Here is a 10,189-nt window from a genome sequence, read left to right as displayed (position 1 = left end):
CGACCGACAGAGCTCCGATAGCCCAATGGCTAGAGCGCTCGGCTTCCGAGCCAGTGGACCTGGGTTCGAGTCCCAGTCGGAACGAAAATCGTCGATGTGTTTTTGATTCCTCGAAACTGAAAATTATTTTTTTTCTTTTTAAATTCCTTCCTTTTGCGAACATGGATTATTTGCGTAGGGAAGGAAATTCTATGTCAGTTTAATTATTCTACCCGTAGACTTCGAAGTGCTTAAATCAGTTATAACCGAGGTGCATTTTTTGTTTTTATTATGCTTAAGACTCCGACCGACAGAGCTCCGATAGCCCAATGGCTAGAGCGCTCGGCTTCCGAGCCAGTGGACTTGGGTTCGAGTCCCAGTCGGATCGAAAATCGTCGATGTGTTTTTGATTCCTCGAAACTAAAAATTATTTTTTTTCTTTTTAAATTCCTTCCTTTTGCGAACATGGATTATTTGCGTAGGGAAGGAAATTCTATGTCAGTTTAATTATTCTACCCGTAGACTTCGAAGTGCTTAAATCAGTTATAACCGAGGTGCATTTTTTGTTTTTATTATGCTTAAGACTCCGACCGACAGAGCTCCGATAGCCCAATGGCTAGAGCGCTCGGCTTCCGAGCCAGTGGACTTGGGTTCGAGTCCCAGTCGGAACGAAAATCGTCGATGTGTTTTTGATTCCTCGAAACTGAAAATTATTTTTTTTCTTTTTAAATTCCTTCCTTTTGCGAACATGGATTATTTGCGTAGGGAAGGAAATTCTATGTCAGTTTAATTATTCTACCCGTAGACTTCGAAGTGCTTAAATCAGTTATAACCGAGGTGCATTTTTTGTTTTTATTATGCTTAAGACTCCGACCGACAGAGCTCCGATAGCCCAATGGCTAGAGCGCTCGGCTTCCGAGCCAGTGGACTTGGGTTCGAGTCCCAGTCGGAACGAAAATCGTCGATGTGTTTTTGATTCCTCGAAACTGAAAATTATTTTTTTTCTTTTTAAATTCCTTCCTTTTGCGAACATGGATTATTTGCGTAGGGAAGGAAATTCTATGTCAGTTTAATTATTCTACCCGTAGACTTCGAAGTGCTTAAATCAGTTATAACCGAGGTGCATTTTTTGTTTTTATTATGCTTAAGACTCCGACCGACAGAGCTCCGATAGCCCAATGGCTAGAGCGCTCGGCTTCCGAGCCAGTGGACCTGGGTTCGAGTCCCAGTCGGAACGAAAATCGTCGATGTGTTTTTGATTCCTCGAAACTGAAAATTATTTTTTTTCTTTTTAAATTCCTTCCTTTTGCGAACATGGATTATTTGCGTAGGGAAGGAAATTCTATGTCAGTTTAATTATTCTACCCGTAGACTTCGAAGTGCTTAAATCAGTTATAACCGAGGTGCATTTTTTGTTTTTATTATGCTTAAGACTCCGACCGACAGAGCTCCGATAGCCCAATGGCTAGAGCGCTCGGCTTCCGAGCCAGTGGACCTGGGTTCGAGTCCCAGTCGGAACGAAAATCGTCGATGTGTTTTTGATTCCTCGAAACTGAAAATTATTTTTTTTCTTTTTAAATTCCTTCCTTTTGCGAACATGGATTATTTGCGTAGGGAAGGAAATTCTATGTCAGTTTAATTATTCTACCCGTAGACTTCGAAGTGCTTAAATCAGTTATAACCGAGGTGCATTTTTTGTTTTTATTATGCTTAAGACTCCGACCGACAGAGCTCCGATAGCCCAATGGCTAGAGCGCTCGGCTTCCGAGCCAGTGGACCTGGGTTCGAGTCCCAGTCGGAACGAAAATCGTCGATGTGTTTTTGATTCCTCGAAACTGAAAATTTTTTTTTTTCTTTTTAAATTCCTTCCTTTTGCGAACATGGATTATTTGCGTAGGGAAGATAATTCTATGTCAGTTTAATTATTCTACCCGTAGACTTCGAAGTGCTTAAATCAGTTATAACCGAGGTGCATTTTTTGTTTTTTTTATGCTTAAGACTCCGACCGACAGAGCTCCGATACCCCAATGGCTAGAGCGCTCGCTTTCCGAGCCAGTGGGCCTGGGTTCGAGTCCCAGTCGGAACGAAATTCGTCGATGTGTTTTTGATTCCTCGAAACTGAAAATTATGTTTCTTCTTTTTAAATTCCTTCCTTTTGCGAACATGGATTATTTGCGTAGGGAAGAAAATTCTATGTCAGTTTAATTATTCTACCCGTAGATTTCGAAGTGCTTGAATCAGTTATAACCGAGGTGCATTATTTGCTTTTTTTTATGCTTAAGACTCCGACCGACAGAGCTCCGATAGCCCAATGTCTAGAGCGCTCGGCTTCCGAGCCAGTGGACCTGGGTTCGAGTCCCAGTCGGAACGAAAATCGTCGATGTGTTTTTGATTCCTCGAAACTGAAAATTATTTTTTTTCTTTTTAAATTCCTTCCTTTTGCGAACATGGATTATTTGCGTAGGGAAGGAAATTCTATGTCAGTTTAATTATTCTACCCGTAGACTTCGAAGTGCTTAAATCAGTTATAACCGAGGTGCATTTTTTGTTTTTATTATGCTTAAGACTCCGACCGACAGAGCTCCGATAGCCCAATGGCTAGAGCGCTCGGCTTCCGAGCCAGTGGACCTGGGTTCGAGTCCCAGTCGGAACGAAAATCGTCGATGTGTTTTTGATTCCTCGAAACTGAATTTTTTTTTTCTTTTTAATTTTTTTTTTCTTTTTAAATTCCTTCCTTTTGCGAACATGGATTATTTGCGTAGGGAAGGAAATTCTATGTCAGTTTAATTATTCTACCCGTAGACTTCGAAGTGCTTAAATCAGTTATAACCGAGGTGCATTTTTTGTTTTTATTATGCTTAAGACTCCGACCGACAGAGCTCCGATAGCCCAATGGCTAGAGCGCTCGGCTTCCGAGCCAGTGGACCTGGGTTCGAGTCCCAGTCGGAACGAAAATCGTCGATGTGTTTTTGATTCCTCGAAACTGAAAATTTTTTTTTTCTTTTTAAATTCCTTCCTTTTGCGAACATGGATTATTTGCGTAGGGAAGAAATTCTATGTCAGTTTAATTATTCTACCCGTAGACTTCGAAGTGCTTAAATCAGTTATAACCGAGGTGCATTTTTTGTTTTTTTTATGCTTAAGACTCCGACCGACAGAGCTCCGATAGCCCAATGGCTAGAGCGCTCGCTTTCCGAGCCAGTGGACCTGGGTTCGAGTCCCAGTCGGAACGAAAATCGTCGATGTGTTTTTGATTCCTCGAAACTGAAAATTATTTTTTTCTTTTTAAATTCCTTCCTTTTGCGAACATGGATTATTTGCGTAGGGAAGATAATTCTATGTCAGTTTAATTATTCTACCCGTAGACTTCGAAGTGCTTAAATCAGTTATAACCGAGGTGCATTTTTTGTTTTTTTTATGCTTAAGACTCCGACCGACAGAGCTCCGATAGCCCAATGGCTAGAGCGCTCGCTTTCCGAGCCAGTGGGCCTGGGTTCGAGTCCCAGTCGGAACGAAAATCGTCGATGTGTTTTTGATTCCTCGAAACTGAAAATTATTTTTTTTTCTTTTTAAATTCCTTCCTTTTGCGAACATGGATTATTTGCGTAGGGAAGGAAATTCTATGTCAGTTTAATTATTCTACCCGTAGACTTCGAAGTGCTTAAATCAGTTATAACCGAGGTGCATTTTTTGTTTTTATTATGCTTAAGACTCCGACCGACAGAGCTCCGATAGCCCAATGGCTAGAGCGCTCGGCTTCCGAGCCAGTGGACTTGGGTTCGAGTCCCAGTCGGAACGAAAATCGTCGATGTGTTTTTGATTCCTCGAAACTGAAAATTATTTTTTTTCTTTTTAAATTCCTTCCTTTTGCGAACATGGATTATTTGCGTAGGGAAGGAAATTCTATGTCAGTTTAATTATTCTACCCGTAGACTTCGAAGTGCTTAAATCAGTTATAACCGAGGTGCATTTTTTGTTTTTATTATGCTTAAGACTCCGACCGACAGAGCTCCGATAGCCCAATGGCTAGAGCGCTCGCTTTCCGAGCCAGTGGGCCTGGGTTCGAGTCCCAGTCGGAACGAAATTCGTCGATGTGTTTTTGATTCCTCGAAACTGAAAATTATGTTTCTTCTTTTTAAATTCCTTCCTTTTGCGAACATGGATTATTTGCGTAGGGAAGAAAATTCTATGTCAGTTTAATTATTCTACCCGTAGACTTCGAAGTGCTTAAATCAGTTATAACCGAGGTGCATTTTTTGTTTTTATTATGCTTAAGACTCCGACCGACAGAGCTCCGATAGCCCAATGGCTAGAGCGCTCGGCTTCCGAGCCAGTGGACCTGGGTTCGAGTCCCAGTCGGAACGAAAATCGTCGATGTGTTTTTGATTCCTCGAAACTGAAAATTATTTTTTTTCTTTTTAAATTCCTTCCTTTTGCGAACATGGATTATTTGCGTAGGGAAGGAAATTCTATGTCAGTTTAATTATTCTACCCGTAGACTTCGAAGTGCTTAAATCAGTTATAACCGAGGTGCATTTTTTGTTTTTATTATGCTTAAGACTCCGACCGACAGAGCTCCGATAGCCCAATGGCTAGAGCGCTCGGCTTCCGAGCCAGTGGACTTGGGTTCGAGTCCCAGTCGGAACGAAAATCGTCGATGTGTTTTTGATTCCTCGAAACTGAAAATTATTTTTTTTCTTTTTAAATTCCTTCCTTTTGCGAACATGGATTATTTGCGTAGGGAAGGAAATTCTATGTCAGTTTAATTATTCTACCCGTAGACTTCGAAGTGCTTAAATCAGTTATAACCGAGGTGCATTTTTTGTTTTTATTATGCTTAAGACTCCGACCGACAGAGCTCCGATAGCCCAATGGCTAGAGCGCTCGGCTTCCGAGCCAGTGGACTTGGGTTCGAGTCCCAGTCGGAACGAAAATCGTCGATGTGTTTTTGATTCCTCGAAACTGAAAATTATTTTTTTTCTTTTTAAATTCCTTCCTTTTGCGAACATGGATTATTTGCGTAGGGAAGGAAATTCTATGTCAGTTTAATTATTCTACCCGTAGACTTCGAAGTGCTTAAATCAGTTATAACCGAGGTGCATTTTTTGTTTTTATTATGCTTAAGACTCCGACCGACAGAGCTCCGATAGCCCAATGGCTAGAGCGCTCGGCTTCCGAGCCAGTGGACTTGGGTTCGAGTCCCAGTCGGAACGAAAATCGTCGATGTGTTTTTGATTCCTCGAAACTGAAAATTATTTTTTTTCTTTTTAAATTCCTTCCTTTTGCGAACATGGATTATTTGCGTAGGGAAGGAAATTCTATGTCAGTTTAATTATTCTACCCGTAGACTTCGAAGTGCTTAAATCAGTTATAACCGAGGTGCATTTTTTGTTTTTATTATGCTTAAGACTCCGACCGACAGAGCTCCGATAGCCCAATGGCTAGAGCGCTCGGCTTCCGAGCCAGTGGACTTGGGTTCGAGTCCCAGTCGGATCGAAAATCGTCGATGTGTTTTTGATTCCTCGAAACTGAAAATTATTTTTTTTCTTTTTAAATTCCTTCCTTTTGCGAACATGGATTATTTGCGTAGGGAAGGAAATTCTATGTCAGTTTAATTATTCTACCCGTAGACTTCGAAGTGCTTAAATCAGTTATAACCGAGGTGCATTTTTTGTTTTTATTATGCTTAAGACTCCGACCGACAGAGCTCCGATAGCCCAATGGCTAGAGCGCTCGGCTTCCGAGCCAGTGGACCTGGGTTCGAGTCCCAGTCGGAACGAAAATCGTCGATGTGTTTTTGATTCCTCGAAACTGAAAATTATTTTTTTTTCTTTTTAAATTCCTTCCTTTTGCGAACATGGATTATTTGCGTAGGGAAGGAAATTCTATGTCAGTTTAATTATTCTACCCGTAGACTTCGAAGTGCTTAAATCAGTTATAACCGAGGTGCATTTTTTGTTTTTATTATGCTTAAGACTCCGACCGACAGAGCTCCGATAGCCCAATGGCTAGAGCGCTCGGCTTCCGAGCCAGTGGACCTGGGTTCGAGTCCCAGTCGGAACGAAAATCGTCGATGTGTTTTTGATTCCTCGAAACTGAAAATTATTTTTTTTTCTTTTTAAATTCCTTCCTTTTGCGAACATGGATTATTTGCGTAGGGAAGGAAATTCTATGTCAGTTTAATTATTCTACCCGTAGACTTCGAAGTGCTTAAATCAGTTATAACCGAGGTGCATTTTTTGTTTTTATTATGCTTAAGACTCCGACCGACAGAGCTCCGATAGCCCAATGGCTAGAGCGCTCGGCTTCCGAGCCAGTGGACTTGGGTTCGAGTCCCAGTCGGAACGAAAATCGTCGATGTGTTTTTGATTCCTCGAAACTGAAAATTATTTTTTTTCTTTTTAAATTCCTTCCTTTTGCGAACATGGATTATTTGCGTAGGGAAGGAAATTCTATGTCAGTTTAATTATTCTACCCGTAGACTTCGAAGTGCTTAAATCAGTTATAACCGAGGTGCATTTTTTGTTTTTATTATGCTTAAGACTCCGACCGACAGAGCTCCGATAGCCCAATGGCTAGAGCGCTCGGCTTCCGAGCCAGTGGACTTGGGTTCGAGTCCCAGTCGGAACGAAAATCGTCGATGTGTTTTTGATTCCTCGAAACTGAAAATTATTTTTTTTCTTTTTAAATTCCTTCCTTTTGCGAACATGGATTATTTGCGTAGGGAAGGAAATTCTATGTCAGTTTAATTATTCTACCCGTAGACTTCGAAGTGCTTAAATCAGTTATAACCGAGGTGCATTTTTTGTTTTTATTATGCTTAAGACTCCGACCGACAGAGCTCCGATAGCCCAATGGCTAGAGCGCTCGGCTTCCGAGCCAGTGGACCTGGGTTCGAGTCCCAGTCGGAACGAAAATCGTCGATGTGTTTTTGATTCCTCGAAACTGAAAATTATTTTTTTTCTTTTTAAATTCCTTCCTTTTGCGAACATGGATTATTTGCGTAGGGAAGGAAATTCTATGTCAGTTTAATTATTCTACCCGTAGACTTCGAAGTGCTTAAATCAGTTATAACCGAGGTGCATTTTTTGTTTTTATTATGCTTAAGACTCCGACCGACAGAGCTCCGATAGCCCAATGGCTAGAGCGCTCGGCTTCCGAGCCAGTGGACTTGGGTTCGAGTCCCAGTCGGAACGAAAATCGTCGATGTGTTTTTGATTCCTCGAAACTGAAAATTATTTTTTTTTCTTTTTAAATTCCTTCCTTTTGCGAACATGGATTATTTGCGTAGGGAAGGAAATTCTATGTCAGTTTAATTATTCTACCCGTAGACTTCGAAGTGCTTAAATCAGTTATAACCGAGGTGCATTTTTTGTTTTTATTATGCTTAAGACTCCGACCGACAGAGCTCCGATAGCCCAATGGCTAGAGCGCTCGGCTTCCGAGCCAGTGGACCTGGGTTCGAGTCCCAGTCGGAACGAAATTCGTCGATGTGTTTTTGATTCCTCGAAACTGAAAATTTTGTTTCTTCTTTTTAAATTCCTTCCTTTTGCGAACATGGATTATTTGCGTAGGGAAGAAAATTCTATGTCAGTTTAATTATTCTACCCGTAGACTTCGAAGTGCTTGAATCAGTTATAACCGAGGTGCATTATTTGCTTTTTTTTATGCTTAAGACTCCGACCGACAGAGCTCCGATAGCCCAATGTCTAGAGCGCTCGGCTTCCGAGCCAGTGGACCTGGGTACGAGTCCCAGTCGGAACGAAAATCGTCGATGTGTTTTTGATTCCTCGAAACTGAAAATTATTTTTTTTCTTTTTAAATTCCTTCCTTTTGCGAACATGGATTATTTGCGTAGGGAAGGAAATTCTATGTCAGTTTAATTATTCTACCCGTAGACTTCGAAGTGCTTAAATCAGTTATAACCGAGGTGCATTTTTTGTTTTTATTATGCTTAAGACTCCGACCGACAGAGCTCCGATAGCCCAATGGCTAGAGCGCTCGGCTTCCGAGCCAGTGGACCTGGGTTCGAGTCCCAGTCGGAACGAAAATCGTCGATGTGTTTTTGATTCCTCGAAACTGAAAATTTTTTTTTCTTTTTAAATTCCTTCCTTTTGCGAACATGGATTATTTGCGTAGGGAAGATAATTCTATGTCAGTTTAATTATTCTACCCGTAGACTTCGAAGTGCTTAAATCAGTTATAACCGAGGTGCATTTTTTGTTTTTATTATGCTTAAGACTCCGACCGACAGAGCTCCGATAGCCCAATGGCTAGAGCGCTCGGCTTCCGAGCCAGTGGACCTGGGTTCGAGTCCCAGTCGGAACGAAATCGTCGATGTGTTTTTGATTCCTCGAAACTGAAAATTATTTTTTTTCTTTTTAAATTCCTTCCTTTTGCGAACATGGATTATTTGCGTAGGGAAGGAAATTCTATGTCAGTTTAATTATTCTACCCGTAGACTTCGAAGTGCTTAAATCAGTTATAACCGAGGTGCATTTTTTGTTTTTATTATGCTTAAGACTCCGACCGACAGAGCTCCGATAGCCCAATGGCTAGAGCGCTCGGCTTCCGAGCCAGTGGACTTGGGTTCGAGTCCCAGTCGGAACGAAAATCGTCGATGTGTTTTTGATTCCTCGAAACTGAAAATTATTTTTTTTCTTTTTAAATTCCTTCCTTTTGCGAACATGGATTATTTGCGTAGGGAAGGAAATTCTATGTCAGTTTAATTATTCTACCCGTAGACTTCGAAGTGCTTAAATCAGTTATAACCGAGGTGCATTTTTTGTTTTTATTATGCTTAAGACTCCGACCGACAGAGCTCCGATAGCCCAATGGCTAGAGCGCTCGGCTTCCGAGCCAGTGGACCTGGGTTCGAGTCCCAGTCGGAACGAAAATCGTCGATGTGTTTTTGATTCCTCGAAACTGAAAATTATTTTTTTCTTTTTAAATTCCTTCCTTTTGCGAACATGGATTATTTGCGTAGGGAAGGAAATTCTATGTCAGTTTAATTATTCTACCCGTAGACTTCGAAGTGCTTAAATCAGTTATAACCGAGGTGCATTTTTTGTTTTTATTATGCTTAAGACTCCGACCGACAGAGCTCCGATAGCCCAATGGCTAGAGCGCTCGGCTTCCGAGCCAGTGGACCTGGGTTCGAGTCCCAGTCGGAACGAAATTCGTCGATGTGTTTTTGATTCCTCGAAACTGAAAATCATGTTTCTTCTTTTTAAATTCCTTCCTTTTGCGAACATGGATTATTTGCGTAGGGAAGAAAATTCTATGTCAGTTTAATTGTTCTACCCGTAGACTTCGAAGTGCTTGAATCAGTTATAACCGAGGTGCATTATTTGTTTTTTTTATGCTTAAGACTCCGACCGACAGAGCTCCGATAGCCCAATGGCTAGAGCGCTCGCTTTCCGAGCCAGTGGGCCTGGGTTCGAGTCCCAGTCGGAACGAAAATCGTCGATGTGTTTTTGATTCCTCGAAACTGAAAATTATTTTTTTTCTTTTTAAATTCCTTCCTTTTGCGAACATGGATTATTTGCGTAGGGAAGGAAATTCTATGTCAGTTTAATTATTCTACCCGTAGACTTCGAAGTGCTTAAATCAGTTATAACCGAGGTGCATTTTTTGTTTTTATTATGCTTAAGACTCCGACCGACAGAGCTCCGATAGCCCAATGGCTAGAGCGCTCGGCTTCCGAGCCAGTGGACTTGGGTTCGAGTCCCAGTCGGAACGAAAATCGTCGATGTGTTTTTGATTCCTCGAAACTGAAAATTATTTTTTTTCTTTTTAAATTCCTTCCTTTTGCGAACATGGATTATTTGCGTAGGGAAGGAAATTCTATGTCAGTTTAATTATTCTACCCGTAGACTTCGAAGTGCTTAAATCAGTTATAACCGAGGTGCATTTTTTGTTTTTATTATGCTTAAGACTCCGACCGACAGAGCTCCGATAGCCCAATGGCTAGAGCGCTCGGCTTCCGAGCCAGTGGACTTGGGTTCGAGTCCCAGTCGGAACGAAAATCGTCGATGTGTTTTTGATTCCTCGAAACTGAAAATTATTTTTTTTCTTTTTAAATTCCTTCCTTTTGCGAACATGGATTATTTGCGTAGGGAAGGAAATTCTATGTCAGTTTAATTATTCTACCCGTAGACTTCGAAGTGCTTAAATCAGTTATAACCGAGGTGCATTTTTTGTTTTTATT

The 10,189-nt window shown here is 41.2% G+C and overlaps 4 non-coding genes across 4 annotated transcripts; all 4 read left to right on the top strand.

Moving 5' to 3' along the window:
- Positions 1-3,138: 3,138 nt before the first annotated feature.
- Positions 3,139-3,211, top strand: Trnag-ucc (transfer RNA glycine (anticodon UCC)). The gene has a single exon. It is a non-coding gene; the product is annotated as a tRNA-Gly (tRNA).
- A 209-nt stretch (positions 3,212-3,420) lies between these two features.
- Positions 3,421-3,493, top strand: Trnag-ucc (transfer RNA glycine (anticodon UCC)). The gene has a single exon. It is a non-coding gene; the product is annotated as a tRNA-Gly (tRNA).
- Positions 3,494-3,987: 494 nt separating this feature from the next.
- On the top strand, positions 3,988-4,060 carry Trnag-ucc (transfer RNA glycine (anticodon UCC)). Its single transcript has one exon. It is a non-coding gene; the product is annotated as a tRNA-Gly (tRNA).
- A 5,304-nt stretch (positions 4,061-9,364) lies between these two features.
- Trnag-ucc (transfer RNA glycine (anticodon UCC)) lies at positions 9,365-9,437 on the top strand. Its single transcript has one exon. It is a non-coding gene; the product is annotated as a tRNA-Gly (tRNA).
- The last annotated feature ends 752 nt before the right edge of the window (positions 9,438-10,189 follow it).

Source organism: Uloborus diversus, unplaced genomic scaffold (assembly GCF_026930045.1).
Source record: "Uloborus diversus isolate 005 unplaced genomic scaffold, Udiv.v.3.1 scaffold_308, whole genome shotgun sequence".
NCBI classification, from domain to species: Eukaryota; Metazoa; Arthropoda; class Arachnida; order Araneae; family Uloboridae; genus Uloborus; species Uloborus diversus.
This window is presented reverse-complemented; position numbering and strand designations above follow the sequence as displayed.